The 18,320-nt window shown below is 37.1% G+C and overlaps 1 protein-coding gene across 1 annotated transcript in view; it reads left to right on the forward strand.

Moving 5' to 3' along the window:
* LOC114550007 (ankyrin repeat and SOCS box protein 13) overlaps positions 1–8,619 on the forward strand; it is a 26,485-nt gene extending 17,866 nt beyond the window's left edge. The window contains exons 7-8 of the transcript XR_003691643.1: positions 7,397–7,534; positions 7,946–8,619. The gene's annotated coding sequence lies outside the window, so the exon portion shown is untranslated. The remainder of the gene's footprint in view (positions 1–7,396; positions 7,535–7,945) is intronic.
* The last annotated feature ends 9,701 nt before the right edge of the window (positions 8,620–18,320 follow it).

Genomic DNA, 18,320 nt, shown 5'->3' on the forward strand with positions numbered 1-18,320 from the left:
TAATTTAGCTATTTCAGTTTATCCTTAAACGTTTTGCTATAGTTCGCTATTTCAACTGTTTAACTATTACTTTTAGCAAACCCACAATGTACCTATACTTTTTGCTATTTATTCATTAGATTGTTTCAGTAATTTGTTCATTACTTTTAGCTGACTTAAAGCATTTGTTCATAAATTCTAGCTAACTTTTTCAGCCATTTTCCATTACTCTTAGCTAACCATGTCAACCATGTACCCATACATTTAGCTAACTATTCAAGCATGTATCCATTACCTAACTATTTAAACCATTTATCCATTACTAGCTAAATATATGAAATGTTTGTCCATTACTTTTAGCTGACTGTTCAGACATCTCTGCTAGCTAGCTTACCAGTTCCCACACCCACACCCTCTTAATCATAACATGTAGCATCCAGGTGTTAGCAGCTGACTCAATATGTGTACATACATCAAATCCAATCCCAATTTATATATTTTTCCCAAAGTAGTTGAGTTACTCTATAAACATAACTGGGAATCACAGCATTGAAGTAGTACACTGAGATTAATTGAATCACTATTTACCATTTGGCACACAGTCATACATTTGTACGTAACTCCGAACATCCAACAGCACTTGAAGGCAGTGTTGTATTATGTGTCTGTGGTGGATGATGGAAGGCATTCCCTCTGCCAGAAAAACAACCGTAAAGTACACAATGTACCGCAGGTAGTGCTGTGTTTTTCAGACTGCTCTTCTTATTAATTACACCTTTTATCACCTCTGACATGCTAGGACTGTAACTGTTGCCACGCTGCTCTCATACCAGGAGAGAAGTACAGTATGTTAGTATGTCAGGGGGAAAGCCAGAGAGGAGGCAGAGTGTTCAGGTTGTAAATGCCTTGGCCGCGGCACAACATATTCATTAACTTACACAAGGCCTTGTTTATTGCTTGTGTCCTCGTTTCTGATTGGTAAGTTGCATGTTGAGACAGTTAAAACACGGTTTCAGTAAATGGTTTAATTCATGTTTTAAATCTCTGATCATTATTTATTGAACTTTATGTAGCGGGTCATGATCATGTGTCGTTCTTTTATAACAACGGAAAGTTAATCAGGACATTTTGACTGGCTAAGTTACCCAACTTGTTGGCTCCAATCACAAATCACCTACACATGACATATATGCAGTAAAAGATGAATGCAGATTCCATTGAAATGTTTCCTTCTGCAGTGAATGGTAAACTATATAGAAAGTAGAATTACTGTATGTTTATTGGATGTGTATTCAGATGGAGTCTGGTGGGTTTGGCTGTTTGTGGTAAACAAAAAGGATCTAACTCTTTAACAAAAAGTTGGACCTCTGTAGGGATCCTTTGCATAAAGTCAAGACTCTTAGAATGTCAGAGATTTAGAATATTAATCGGAGCATGTCACTGGTAAAAAGAGCACTTTTAGTGGACGTAAATTGAAGGCTCATAATCTCCCAATAACCGAAGTAAAATTGGAGCTTGTTTTGCCGCTGCAGACTGCAGTGGTCTATCTTAATACTGAACCAATTTCAATGCTGATCCAATAGGGGCATACAAAAATAACTAAATAATAATTGCGCCCTTGCGCTACATTACGCTATGACAGAAATAATGCTTTGGAGTTCTTGGAAATGTTTGAATAACACAAGTAAGAAACAATCCTACACAGCCACCACTGAAATCTAATTCTACAAATAGTAGAATACTAATAATATACATAAGTGTACCCTTTATTTTGATCTGCAACTGTGCAGAAATACAGAGTTTAAAACAGAATGAATAGACATGCCAAAAAACAAAAAAAAGCTTTGAACTATGCAGTACAGCCCTAAAATGAAGCAATCTTAAAAACAAAATGACAGCTCAACCAAAGAAATACATATCCTCATCAAAACACAAGCACAACTTAATCATTGCAATAGTCAAGGGAATCACTAACTCGATACCTGAGTCTGTTTGACCCCATTATTCTGTGTGTGTCTGTGTGTGTATGTGTGTGTACTGTTTTGTAACCTGCTCCAAAAACCAGTGTATCCAGTGCAGTAGAAGGCGAGCCGAGGTCGGGAATGTGAATGAATACTGTGCAATACTGCGACAGCAATAAAACAAAGGTTCACGGTTGATTGAACAAAGCGTTTTTCTGCTGCATTAAATCGCTGCTGCTCTTTAAACTGTAATAATAGTTTACAGTAAAATTAGATTAGTCTGAACATAGCCTGGCGCCTGTGAGATGCTGAGGAGAAGAGTTTACACCCATGGCAGTCATGCCCTGCCATCCCTCATGTGCCTCAACCTCATTATTTTGGGTTGGCAGAAACAACTGGGTGATGAACATACCTGGAGGTCACACAAACTGAGTACAGTTGTAGTGTAAGGTGTGTGTTCTCATTTCCAAAAGACCAAAACAATGCTTGTGGCATTTGCTTCCAGCTTCTATAGAGTTGCATGGTCTGAGGCAAAGGTGTAGGTTTGGGGGGCGCGGGGTGGGACACCGGACAAACCGGGGCTCTAGGGGTCATCCCTTCAAATTTCCAAAGAAATAAATCCGTAAATTAACAGAAAAGGACTGGCAGCTCATTACCCGGACTTTGCATCATAAATAAAAAAAAAAAAACGGAAATTGTGTGTAGCTACAGTTAAAATACAGAACATTTTCTGTTTTTTGGCCTGTATAAAATTCTCTCAAATGCTCAGTTCATAAACTTCTGAAAACATAAAAAAAAAGAAATTCAAAAATGTGGTAAAAATTGATCAAAAAAGTGACAACGAGGACTTAATCTTCCAAAACTAGTCATATTTTTTGAGGGATACAAATCTACCTCTTCTAAATATTGGCAAACCCCCGATATTATGCCTATGGTCTGAGGAGTTATTGTATTTAGGCTAGAAATAAAGGGCCTGTTAACTTTCTGCATAGACAATGTTAGTTGACTGACAGTTGGAGCACTTCAAATGCTTGGAACAACATAAACTCTCCCTGTTAAATCATGTGCTCCTACTTTATTGTGTCCTCACTATATCTGATTGTGCATACCCATGGCTCCTAATTGTGTCTTTGAGCTGTGAGCTAATCCCTCACTCAGTCTAATGGCTCTTTTACATTGCAGGCCTCGTGTGGCATCCTCACAATGTTGACCTTTGACCCTGTGCTGCACAGACCCTGACCTGCCCCTCTGCTGCTCTCTATTAAAACTCAGGAGGAAAGTTAAATTCAGATCTGTCACCTCACAGTTGATGCAGCTTTTTTTTTTTTCTCTTTCCCCTCCACAACTCCACCGTCCTGCTGTTTCATCCGTCTGTTAACAGTAGCACGGCTGCAGAAGCTAAATTACTATGTTGAAAGTACTGTTTTCCACAGGAAACGCTTACTCGCACTTTCCAGGCTCGCTGTTAAAACTGGAAAATCAGTGAAGGATAAGAGGGCAGGGAAGAGGATGAGTGTGATTCCTGGATGCTGTCCACACGTTGCCTGACGTTAACCTACGTGTGTGTGTGTGAGGGGTGGGGGGGGGGGGGTGAAAGTGCAGCAGGTTAGCAGTGTGAGGTGGAGGCAGTGAGAGGGTCAGCCAGCTGGCTCAGACATCACGAGAGCTCTTTGTCTCATGGGCACAAACATGAGAACGTTGAGTTGCTTCGGTCCTGCTGAGGCATTCATGAATAAACTCACGCACGGCTATTTTAACGGAAAAAGCTAAAGTTTATTCAAGTAAGCTTTCAAACATTACTTTTCTGTCCTCTACTGTAGAAACTGTCATTTTCAATCGCTACATGTTTCATAGAGACATAAAGGGGACACAGTTGGGGCCACATGTGTTACATACTACCAACCCTCCATATGTTTGGTTCTACAAAAGACTAGCAATACACATATAACAATAAACACAAGAATTCTCATTCAGTGTTAACCTACATCTGCGGACTATAGCAGACTGTTTTTTTTTTTTTTTTTGCTTGGGGTGGAGATTTAATGTTATGTGGCGTTTTCTCTTGCGGGGTGCAAATGTCCCACCAAAAGAAGTTCCTTTCTGAGACCCGTTTTGCAGAGCCACTGTCCCTGCATCCGGAGCTTAGCGATGATTGCGATTGGTTTAAAGAAATGCAAATTACCCAGAGCGTTTTTTTCTTCTTCTCCTATCTCAGAATGTACGTGTGGTGTAGCGAGCCCTTACTCCACAGCGCTGTAGAGATAGAGCTGGCATTGCGAGACTACAGTGGCATTTGATAGAGAGATAGATAGATGGATAGTAGAGTCTTTATTGTCCACTGGGGGAAATTAGTTTTCACAGTCTGTACAGTAAAAAGACCAGAATGCAATGCAGTTAGACTCTCTTGTTGTTAGCTAAGTGTACTATGGTGCACTGAAAACTATCACAAAATAAGTTCCAGACATGCACTGACTGTCACAGATTGATATCCAATAGTGTAAATGACTGCCAGTAGAGCAAATACCGACGTCTCTCAATGTGTCATTCACGTCCAGCCTGATAAAGCTCCTCCGTGCCTTTAAACCGCAGACCTGTCGGCCAGCCACACGGCGTATTGGCATGTCTGTAAATGAGCAGCACGTATCCCCCCGGACCCTCTCAGGATATTGGGTAATGTCTGGATTCCTTGCGTTGCGGCCATGCAGCACGGTGCTGGCCGTCTGCTAAGGCAATTGTCACGGCGGTGAAAGATATTGGGAGCGCCGCAGCCAAAATATGAAATAACGATGTGAACGGACTGCAGTTTTCCGTCAGAGGCGACGTGCTGAATGTCTGCAACGAGAGGCCAAGCACTCTCAGGGCAGACGTGTAATAAGAGCTGGAGTGTGTGAGTGAGTGTGTGTATGTTTGTCTGAATTGGCAAATGAACAGAGGGTGTGAACTACTCCGCAGTTGTTGTCTGAAAGCAGGAAAAGTCAAGCTGACCAACGTGTGTGTCAGCACATGTTTAGTGTGTGTGAGTATGTGAACAAGCACGAAACATGTTCAGGCCCACACAGCATGTCTGTGTGTGTGTGTGTGTGTGTGTTTTAGAGCATGGCTTATTGTTAACTCAGTACAGCCGAGTGTGTGGAACCCACTCACTACTGGTGGGAGACTTAGACGCCAATCTCATATTTCCATCATGTTTTCAACATTGTTTTCATTAGTTTGAGGTTTGACTGCAGCTCTTTTATGCTGCCTTTAAATGGAACTCGCCTGGTACACGATACGCTTGGCGTTCAAGTGGTGAAGTTGCGAGAACACGCCACGGCAACATTAACGTTACCGCCGGCGTCTAGAAGCCACAGCGGCTAACAATTTAGGAAGCTAGCGAGTAGGTAATGTAATATCGGAAAAGTGCAAAGGGATGCCAGAGGGAAAAAAGATGAGACTGTTGGGAATATAACCATTTGCCTCAGACAAATGATTAAGAAAAACTCTATATGACTACAATTACAATATATGAACTCACCATGGGCCACATTCTCCATAATATTTGTGTCTTAGCAAAACAGCTTTCTATAATCTCCAACTTTGCATTAGAACCTGAAACCTTCACTGCAGATTCAGACACATTCATTTACCATCCCTGGTCAGTATGGGGATTGAACCCACGGCCTTGGAATTATTAGCACCACGCTCTAACCATCTGAGCAAACCAGCCTTGCTTTTTTCATTTTTTTTCTAACCGAATTAAAGCAAGACAGAACTTCACAAAATTGGATCAGGTTTGGATAGGCTACCTGGCTGTGTATGGTTTTGTGTTGGGCTGCGTATGTGTGTTCTTGCTGCTACAGCCATGGAAAGCAGCGCTATAGAGATGGAGACTTAAAAAAAAAAGCAGACTGCTACGCTGGCCAGTTAGTTTCTGTTGAGGGAAGTTAGCTTAAATGCTAGACCCCCTGCTTCGCATATGAGAGTTAGTGGATTCGCTGAAAAATGATCTTCATTAGGCTGAGCCGTTTCTGAAAACGTCAGCAAACACGACACACTGAAAGCAAAATTGCCGCTTTCAGAAAACATCCATTTTCATTTCAAAAGTGAATTGTACTCAATGGGGTAAGCGTCTGTCAACAACCCGTAGGTCCTATGGCGCCATTTTGATGCTACCAAACGATCACCCGACGTTAGCATCCCATTGACTCCCATTCATTTTGACGTCATTTTGACAGCGAATAACTTGACATCTGAAGCGTTTAAAGACTATTTGTCCATTGTTTATTTCTAAAGAAACACGACAATGTATAAAAGGCTCCATTACCTTGTATCTCACGTTATGGCTCCGTAGCATTTTTGTAAAAATAGGCTAATGATTGTGTCATAACCACACAACTTACTGTCGCATAGTAGAGGAATTACCGTATATAGTACAGGAGAAGCTCGCAGGCAATTTCGACTTACATTAGCTGTTTAGGTTTAATTACTAATGTTAACTAGCATTTTAGTTAGCAATAATTACCCTGTGTCCATGTTATCTCCTTACATATACCTACACTCTCCGTCTCTGTAAGATTGGGAATGATTGAGATTTCTCTTGGCACAGCTACCAGAAGACTTCCAACTTTCAGACCAGTTGAAGGCTGCTCAGTAACGCTCAGCCATCACCGGAAAAGTGCCTCTAATATCCTTCACTGGTCTCCGTCCAGAGACACGGGATCTGTTGGTCCACTTTATATACTGTCTATGATTGTACTGTGTGCATGTGTCTTGGAAGAGAACCAGATCCAGATTATCAAATCGGCATACATGAAGTCACTGTTTAAATGTTTCTGCTCACATAATGTAGTGTGTATTGCTATATCAGAGATGCAGCAGAAAGAGTGGGGACTATAGAAAGAGGAGCCCAGAGGGAGCTTTGCCAGCTGGCAGCATTAAACGTTGCTGCAAGTTTATTAGCGAGTATCATCTTTCCAAGGGAAAATCCTCTATGAATATTTTACAAGACAATTAAAATTCTTCAGGGTCCTTCAAGCACATCAGTTTCAGGGTAACTCATTGGCACGCTAAGAAACAGTTGACAGAGATATTTTGGAGTCAGTGTCTGTGTGTGTCCTAGATGGGGGTGTGTGTGTGTGGGGGGGGGCTGGCAGGCAGGTGCCTCAGGCCATGCAAACAAAGGTTGAAGACCAAACTCCTAAAAAAACTGGCCCGTGTCAAAGGGTTTGACAGCTTGTCAGAAAGTTGCAACTTAGCGCAACTGACATCTGCTGCCTTTTTGTTGTTCAGAAGTCTTCAAATTCTTTGAGATAACTGGCAATGTACACAAGATCTACAGATATGTCAACATATACAGGATGGCACCTATTTAATCAGGCTGAGGGAAACAGATGCACTGAATGTACCAGATTGATGATATATAACAGCCTCTGTTATGTCATTATTCTCAACTCTATGCTCTATGTCATTCTTGTCAGGTGTCCAAGCTTCTCCCAGCATGCTTTTCTGAGCAGCTGATCGGGGTTTAGAGTAGGAAGACTGATGAGCAGAGTGTGGATGCTGCTAGGAGGCACTTGGTCCAGTGTTGTAAAGATAAGGGCTTGCCAAACCCACAGGTAATATTTAGATCTAGGCTGTTATATATAGGACAATTACTGTGTGGAGCCCTCAGGCTGGAGGTTCTATTAAACAATAACCAAGAGAGTTTGGTCTATAGATCTAAGAAAATAGGAGACGATGGCTGTAACAATTTACTGAAGCCCAATGTGGCTAATAGCTTGTTTTATCCTTTAGCACTGTCACTTAAGACGAAAGAGAAAATCCTCACGTGAGAAGCTGGATCAAGACATTTTGGATTAAAAAAATGACGAATGAATAATCATAACTATCAAAATAGTTTCAGATTTATTTTCAGTCAATCGACTAATCACTTTGCAGTCTAATGGCCTGCCTCAGTAATGACAAATCTCTCACTCTGAACCACTCTTGTTAATACTCGAAACACTTCTGTCTTTATTTACTTGCAGTATGGAGACACTGCAACACCGTAAGTCATCCCTGGGGGAAATATCCAGAACAATCCACCAGATGTTTTGGAAAATAGAGATTAAAAGTGAGAAAAGAAAGCAAATACTCCCTGCTCCTTATTGGTTATAATGATTGATTCTATAAGGTGTATGATCACAGTGTAGTACTAGATACCAAATTTCTCTCCAAAAACAAATGATTTCAGAGTACCAGGATACATTACTGCATGTTTGGGTCATATACTCAGTTTATTCTCAGAGTCCTGTTCAACACTGAACACAGATATTTGTTTTAGTTTGATCGTTAAACACACTTTACAGTTAATGTCTCACACTCCTTTACGTCTTCGTCTGAAACGGAAACATATTTTAGATCATTGTTTTTTATCAGTCACATTTAGTCTTCTCTGTGTGTATTCCTTATAATCAGGGCACGCTATAAAGCACTACCCACATGGATTGGACTTAAAGTGAATATTTAAATTGTGGTGTAGGGATTTTAAATATTATTAAGGTGTTTGGTTTTTATGTTAATCATGTGCATTGATGTAATCCTGATTGATCTGATTATATATTATATGGTAAGCTCTGACTTGGGAAGCACTTTGTAGAAGAATCATGATTACTATTAACATAATGATTACTTTATACCAGGGGTCTTCAATGTTTTTTAAGCCAAGGACCCCTTAAACTGAGAGAGAGATGGAGCAGGGACCCCCTACTACATATATTGTATAAAACTAAGTTGCATATTAAACTGGGCCTACACTAACTTGTAGGGCGGCCTAAAGCTTTTATACATACGTACCTTTTTTTGCAAAGAATACTAAGCTCTTAAAATAGCCCACTGATTGTTAGCATGCTTTTATAAATAAACAGGGAATCCTCAAGATTAATGCCTCTGTGGATCTTAGTGACTACCTTACATATAGGCCAGTAAGCAGTGGGGATTTATATCTGCTAATAATATGTTAGATTCATGTTAAGACTTTTTCATTTTTTAAATGAACAATAATTTGGAGGCCCCCCTGCATTGACTCTAAGGGTCCCGGACCCCCTGTTGAAGATCCCTGCTTTATACTGTATATCCCTATTTCTTACTGTACTCATACTATATAGCTTCACTATTTTAATGTAACCATCTGAGTGTGGTGAAGACAAACTTTCGATATTGTTGTGTTTTGCTCATGGAGTGAAAATATGTTAGATTCTTAATATATATTTGGGGCTGTAAAGGGAAACCTACCACAGTTATTTGAGCCTTTCTACTTCATCCCCCACTAAGACATGTTGATGACAGATTGTGCCTGCTCTATTTGAAATAAAATATTAAAAATGTGTTTGTGCTTGTGCAGTTTAATTTGTCCAACACCACATTAAATCATACACTTGTGTTTTATAGCTGTGATGACAATGCATCTAATATCTGTATTTTATTTAATTTTTGAAATGTGTATTAGCAAAGAAATGCCTTAAGGATGATAAAGGGATAAGCAATAAATCCTGAATAGAAAAAAGAAGTAAAGGAACAATTCTTTGTGCTATCAATTATGTCCCATACATTTCAACATGGAGTCAAAGTATTAGGCAATGATCAAAATTCTATTAAGTATATAACTGCTTAACAAGTATTTCTTAATCCCTAACAGTCTTTTTTTCTGCCCAACTGTGACAAAATCATGAGATGATCCAAGTCCCAGGATATTCGCAGAAACTCATCCCCCTGGTGTAATACAGACACGCACATTCTTCGACGTCTATCTATATAATAAAAACATGTATTCATACATAACACACCTCAGGGGTTGAACAGACTGGTCGACTTTAACTCCTCCACCACTGACGTTTTGAGCTTGAAGTCGACTAGTCACTGACAGAAGGTTGAGTCTTTGAATCTTACATTGAGGTCCAATATACTACGTGAAAGAGACAAATTTGCCGAAAACATGTTTATGTGTCAGATCAGATAGGTTAGGGTGTTAAGAGGATGATTGGTAGATAGAAGGTTGAGTGTTGAAATTCCAGGTGGTGCTCAGTTTCAACATCTGCTTTTATTTATAAGGATAAAGAATACAAATCGATGTCGACAAAAGTTGTTATTGTCTTTCTCAACCTTCGTTTTCGAGAGATAAATGCACTTTTCGAAATACTATACTATGACTCTTTTCCCACTTTATTTTTCGACAAACTATACTGTGACTTTTGTATCACTTTTATGTTATACTATGACTTTTTTGACATGCTGTACTATGACTTTTTTATCACTTTGTTTTTACATCCTATACTATGGCTTTTTATCACTTTTTTGAATTACTATATTATTAACTATACTAAACTATACTGTGACTTTTGTATCACTTTGATGTCACACTACGACTTTTTTGACATGCTGTACTATGACTTTTTTATCACTTTTTTTAAAATGCTATACTATGACTTCATTATCACTTTTTTTTTGACATATTATAACCTCTGCAGGCGCTACAGATCCCTGCGCACAAAACCAACCAGACATAAGAACAGCTTCATCACTCTACTGACCTGAGGATGAGTGGGGTCGTCACCACTTTGGCCACTCACCCACTTCTCTACACATTACATACTTATCATTACAATATGCATCTTGCACACTACTTCGCACTGTTAATTGTTGCACTTTCCATCCCACTCCATGTGTACTTGTCTTGATATTATGTCTTATTTGTATATTCGTATTTTTGTATATTATGTTGATATGTGCCTATTGTATTTGTATTGTATTGTGTATATTGTTGTCTCCATTGTACAGTATGTGTCTATATTGATATTTGTCTACTGAATGTTTACTATTACATGTCTATTTGTTGAATGTATAGAGAGTTAACACCTAGCCAAGTCAAATTCATTGTATATGTCAGTATACTTGGCCAGTAAAACTGATTCTGACTTTTTTCGACATACTATACTTTGACTTTTTTATCACTGTTTTCGACATACTCTACTATGACCTTTTTCGACACACTGTACTATGGTGTTTTTATCACTGTTTTCAACATACTATACTATGGCTTTTTTCGACATACTATACTATGGCTTTTTTCAACATACTATACTATGGAGTTTTTATCACTTTTTTCGACATACTATAATATGGAGTTTTTATCAGTATTTTTGACATATTATACTATGGCGTTTTTCGACATACTATACTATGGCTTTTTTTACCACTTTTTTCAACATGCTATACTATGGAGTTTTTATCAGCATTTTCGACATATTATACTATGGCTTTTTTTTATCACTTTTTTCGACATGCTATACTATGGTTTCTTTCGACATACTATTGTATGTTTTTTTTTATCAATTTCTTTGACATACTATAGTATGGCTCTTTTTTATCACTGTTTTTGACGTACTACACTATGGCTTTTTTATCACTTTTTTCGATATACTATACTATGGAGTTTTTATCAGTATTTTCGAAATACTATACTATGGCGTTTTTATCACTGTTATCGACATACTATACTATGGCTTTTTTAACACTTTTTTCGATATACTATACTATGGAGTTTTTATCAGTATTTTCGAAATACTATACTATGGCGTTTTTATCAGTATTTTTGACATATTATACTATGGCGTTTGTATCACTGTTTTCGACATACTATACTATCGCTTTTTTCGACATACTATACTATGGCGTTTTTATCAGTATTTTCGACATATTATACAATGGAGTTTTAATCACTGTTTTCGACGTACTATACTATGGCGTTTTTTTCACTGTTTTAGACATAATATACTATGGCTTTTTCATCACTGTTTTCAACATACTATACTATGGCTTTTTTCGACATACTATACTATGGCTTTTTTATCACTTTTTCGACATACTATACTATGGTGTTTTTATCACTGTTTTCAACATACTATACTATGGCGTTTTTCGACATACTATACTATGGCGTTTTTCGACATACTATACTATGGAGTTTTTAATCACTTTTTTCGACATACTATAATATGGCTTTTTTCGACATACTATACTATGGAGTTTTTATCACTTTTTTCGACATACTATAATATGGAGTTTTTATCAGTATTTTTGACATATTATACTATGGCTTTTTTCAACATACAGTGAGGAAAATAAGTATTTGAACACCCTGCTATTTTGCAATTTGTCCCACTTGGAAATCATGGAGGGGTCTGAAATTGTCATCGTAGGTGAATGTCCACTGTGAGAGACATAATCTAAAAAAAAATATCCAGAAATCACAATATATGATTTTTTAACTATTTATTTGTATGATACAGCTGCAAATAAGTATTTGTACACCTGTCTATGAGCTAGAATTCTGACCCTTAAAGACCTGTTAGTCTGCCTTTAAAATGTCCACCTCCACTCCATTTATTATCCTAAATTAGATGCACCTGTTTGAGGTCGTTAGCTGCATAAAGACACCTGTCCACCCCATACAATCAGTAAGAATCCAACTACTAACGTGGCCAAGACCAAAGAGCTGTCCAAAGACATTAGAGACAAAATTGTACACCTCCACAAGGCTGGAAAGGGCTACGGGGAAATTGCCAAGCAGCTTGTTGAAAAAAGTTTGAGCAATCAGTAGAAAATGGAAGAAGCTAAACATGTCAATCTCCCTCGGACTGGGGCTCCATGCAAGATCTCACCTCGTGGGGTCTCAATGATCCTAAGAAAGGTGAGAAATCAGTCCAGAACTACACGGGAGGAGCTGGTCAATGACCTGAAAAGAGCTGGGACCACCGTTTCCAAGGTTACTGTTGGTAATACACTAAGACGTCATGGTTTGAAATCATGCGTGGCACGGAAGGTTCCCCTACTTAAACCAGCACATGTCAAGGCCGGTCTTAAGTTTGCCAATGACCATTTGGATGATCCAGAGGAGTCATGGGAGAAAGTCTTGTGGTCAGATGAGACCAAAATAGAACTTTTTGGTCATAATTCCACTAACCGTGTTTGGAGGAAGAAGAATGATGAGTATCATCCCAAGAACACCATCCCTACTGTGAATCATGGGGGTGGTAGCATCATGCTTTGGGGGTGTTTTTCTGTACATGGGACAGGGCGACTGCACTGTATTAAGGAGAGGGGCCATGTATTGCGAGATTTTTGGGGAACAGCCTCCTTCCCTCAGTTAGAGCATTGAAGATGGGTCGAGGCTGGGTCTTCCAACATGACAATGACCCGAAGCACACAGCCAGGATAAGGAGTGGCTCTGTAAGAAGCATATCAAGGTTCTGGCGTGGCCTAGCCAGTCTCCAGACCTAAACCCAATAGAGAATCTTTGGAGGGAGCTCAAACTCCGTGTTTCTTAGCAACAGCCCAGAAACCTGACTGATCTAGAGAAGATCTGTGTGGAGGAGTTGGCCAAAATCCCTCCTGCAGTGTGTGCAAACCTGGTGAAAAACTACAGGAAACGTTTGACCTCTGTACTTGCAAACAAAGGCTACTGTACCAAATATTAACATTGATTTTCTCAGGTGTTCAAATACTTATTTGCAGCTGTATCATACAAATAAATAGTTCAAAAATCATACATTGTGATTTCTGGATTATTTTTTTTAGATTATGTCTCTCACAGTGGACATGCACCTACGATGACAATTTCAGACCCCTCCATGATTTCTAAGTGGGAGAACTTGCAAAATAGCACGGTGTTCAAATACTTATTTTCCTCACTGTACTATGGCTTTTTTTATCACTTTTATCAACATGCTATACTATGGAGTTTTTATCAGTATTTACGACATACTATACTATGGCGTTTTTATGACTTTTTTTGACATGCTATACTATGGTTTCTTTCGACATATGCTTGTATGTTTTTTTTTTATCAATTTCTTTGACATACTATAGTATGGCTCTTTTTTATCACTGTTTTCGACACACTATACTATGGCTTTTTTATCATTTTTTTCGATATACTATACTATGGCCTTTTTTGGACATACTATACTTTGGCGTTTTTATCACTGTTTTCAAAATACTATACTATGGCGTTTTTATCACTGTTTTCAACATACTATACTATGACTTTTTTTGACATACTATATGGCTTTTTACAAATTTTTGACATATTATACTATAACTTTTTAATCACTTATTTCGACATTCTATAGTATGGCTTCATTCAACATACTATACTATGGCTTTTTATCACTTTTTTCGACATACTATGGCTTTGTTTTTGACATTCTACAATAATAATAACACTGGATAGGTACCCAAAGCATTTGGGGGTTTAGTGCCTTGCTCAAGAACACCATTGCAGTGCCCAATACATTAACTGTCACCTCTCCAGCTACTAGCCCATAGCCATACTTTGGTCTGTATAGGAACTGGAGCAAGCAACCCACGGGTTCCCAACCCAACTCCCTACTAACTGAGCTACCACCCACACTCTTTATTTCAATTTTTTCGACATACTATACTATGGCTTTTTTTATGACTTTTTTCGACATACTATACTATGGCGTTTTCATCACTGTTTTTGACATACTATAATATGGCTTTTTTTGGACATACTATACTATGGCGTTTTCATCACTGTTTTCAACATACTATACTATGACTTTGTTATCACTGTTTTCGACATAGTATACTATGGCGTTTTTATCACTGTTTTCGACATACTATACTATGGCGTTTTTATGACTGTTTTTGACATACTATACTATGGCTTTTTTCGACATACTGTACTATGGCGTTTTCATCACTGTTTTCGACATACTATACTATGGCTTTTTTTGGACATACTATACTATGGCGTTTTTATCAGTATTTTCGACATATTATACTATGGCGTTTTTATCACTGTTTTCGACATGCTATACTATGGTGTTTTTATCACTGTTTTCAACATACTATACTATGACTTTGTTATCACTGTTTTCGACATACTATACGATGGCTTTTTTCGACATACTATACTATGGCGTTTTCATCACTGTTTTGGACATACTATACTATGGCTTTTTTTGGACATACTATACTATGGCGTTTTTTCATCACTGTTTTCAACATACTATACTATGACTTTGTTATCACTGTTTTTGACATACTATACTATGGCGTTTTTATCACTGTTTTTTACATACTATACTATGGCTTTTTTCGACATACTATACTATAACTTTTTAATCACTTATTTCGACATTCTATAGTATGGCTTCATTCGACATACTAAACTATGGCTTTTTATCACTTTTTTCAACATACTATGGCTTTGTTTCTGACATTCTACAATAATAATAACACTGGATAGGTACCCAAAGCATTTGGGGGTTTAGTGCCTTGCTCAAGAACACCATTGCAGTGCCCAATACATTAACTGTCACCTCTCCAGCTACTAGCCCATAGCCATACTTTGTTCTGTATAGGGACTGGAACAAGCAACCCACGGGTTCCCAACCCAACTCCCTACTAACTGAGCTACCACACAGACTCCCTATTTCAATTTTTTTGACATACTATACTATGGCTTTTTTTATGACTTTTGTCGACATACTATACTATGGCGTTTTTCGACATACTATACTATGACGTTTTCATCACTGTTTTCGACATACTATACTATTGCTTTTTTTGGACATACTATACTATGGCGTTTTCATCACTGTTTTCAACATACTATACTATGACTTTGTTATCACTGTTTTCGACATACTATACTATGGCGTTTTTATCACTGTTTTCGACATACTATACAAGGGCTTTTTTCGACATACTATACTATGGCGTTTTTATCACTGTTTTCAACATACTATACTATGGCTTTTTTTGGACATACTATACTATGGCGTTTTTATCACTGTTTTCGACATGCTATACTATGGTGTTTTTATCACTGTTTTAGACATGCTATACTATGGCGTTTTCATCACCATTTTCAACATACTATATTATGGCTTTTTTCGACATACTATACTATGGCTTTTTTATCAGAATTTTTGACATATACTATGGCATTTTTATCACTGTTTTCGACACAGTATACTATGGCGTTTTTATCAGTATTTTTGACATATTATACTATAGCGTTTTTATCACTGTTTTCGACATGCTATACTATGGTGTTTTTATCACTGTTTTAGACATGCTATACTATGGCTTTTTTCGACATACTATACTATGGCGTTTTTATCAGTATTTTCGACATATTATACTATGGCGTTTTTATCACTGTTTTCGACATGCTATACTATGGTGTTTTTATCACTGTTTTCAACATACTATACTATGACTTTGTTATCACTGTTTTCGACATACTATACTATGGCTTTTTTCGACATACTATACTATGGCGTTTTTATCACTGTTTTGGACATACTATACTATGGCTTTTTTTGGACATACTATACTATGGCGTTTTCATCACTGTTTTCAACATACTATACTATGGCTTTTTTCGACATACTATACTATAACTTTTTAATCACTTATTTCGACATTCTATAGTATGGCTTCATTCGACATACTATACTATGGCTTTTTATCACTTTTTTTGGCATACTATGGCTTTGTTTTTGACATTCTACAATAATAATAACACTGGATAGGTAGCCAAAGCAGTTGGGGGTTTAGTGCCTTACTCAAGAACACCATTGCAGTGCCCAATACGTTAACTGTCACCTCACCAGCTACTAGCCCATAGACATACTTTGGTCTGTATAGAGACTGGAACCAGCAACCCACGGGTTCCCAACCCAACTCCCTACTAACTGAGCTGCCGCCCACATTCTATTTCAATTTTTTCGACATACTATACTATGGCGTTTTCATCACTGTTTTCAACATACTATACTATGACTTTGTTATCACTGTTTTCGACATACTATACTATGACTTTGTTATCACTGTTTTCGACATACTATACTATGGCTTTTTTCGACATACTATACTATGGGGTTTTCATCACTGTTTTCAACATACTATACTATGGCTTTTTTGGACATACTATACTATGGCGTTTTCATCACTGTTTTCGACATACTATACTATGGCTTTTTTTTATGGACATACTTTTTCACTACTATACTATGTTTTTTTATCACTACTACATACTATACTATTTTTTTTTTTTTGACATACTATACTATACTATGGCGTTTTTATCACTGTTTTCATCACTATACTATACTATGCCTTTTTATCACTTTTTTGACATACTATACTATGGCTTTTTTGGACATACTACTTTACTATGGCGTTTTTCACTATTTTTCGATCACTGTTTTTATCACTGTTTTCAACATACTATACTATGGCTTTTATCAATGTTTTTTTTTCAAGACATACTATACTATGGCGTTTTTTTTCACATACTTTATGGCGACTATACTATGGCGTTTTTATATACTATACTATGGCTTTTTTGGACTTTTATACTATGGCATTTCATCACTATACTATTTATTCAACATACTATACTATTTTTCACTGTTTTACTATACTATGGCTTTTTTCACATACTATACTATGGCTTTTTACTGTTTTTCGACATACTTTATGGCTTTTTATCAGATTTTTATATATATACTATGGCGTTTTTATCACTGTTTTTATATACTGTTTTTTTTTTTGACATACTATACTATGGCATTTTTAGCACTGTTTTTATATACTATGGCTTTTTTATCACTACTTTTGGCTTTTTGACATGCTTTTTACAAATTTTTTTATATAACTTTTTAATCACTTATTTTTTAGTATGGCATAACTATACTATGGCTTTTTATCACTTTTTCGACATACTATACTTTGACTTTTACAATAATAACATACTATACTATGCATTTTTTTAGTGCCTCAACACCATTTGCCATTAACTGTCACTATACTATGGCGTTTTTTTTGACAGCAACACTTCCCAACCCAACATACTATACTATTTCAAATTTTTGAACATACTATTTTTTTTTTATGACTTTTTCGACATACTATACTATGGCGTTTTATACTATACTATACTATGACTTTTTTCATCACTATTTTTTTCATCACTGTTTTCGACATACTATACTATGGCGTTTTTCATCACTGTTTTCAACATACTATACTATGGCTTTTTTATCACTGTTTTTGACATACTATACTATGGCGTTTTTATCACTGTTTTCAACATACTATACTATGGCTTTTTGGACATACTATACTATTTTAGACATCACTAACATACTATACTATGGCTTTTTGGACATACTATACTATGGCGTTTTTATCACTGTTTTCAACATACTATACTATGGTGTTTTTATCACTGTTTTAGACATGCTATACTATATACTTCATCACTGTTTTCAACATACTATACTATGGCTTTTTTTGTTTTCAACATACTATACTATGGCTTTT

This window comes from Perca flavescens, chromosome 23 (assembly GCF_004354835.1).
Source record: "Perca flavescens isolate YP-PL-M2 chromosome 23, PFLA_1.0, whole genome shotgun sequence".
Lineage (NCBI taxonomy): Eukaryota > Metazoa > Chordata > Actinopteri > Perciformes > Percidae > Perca > Perca flavescens.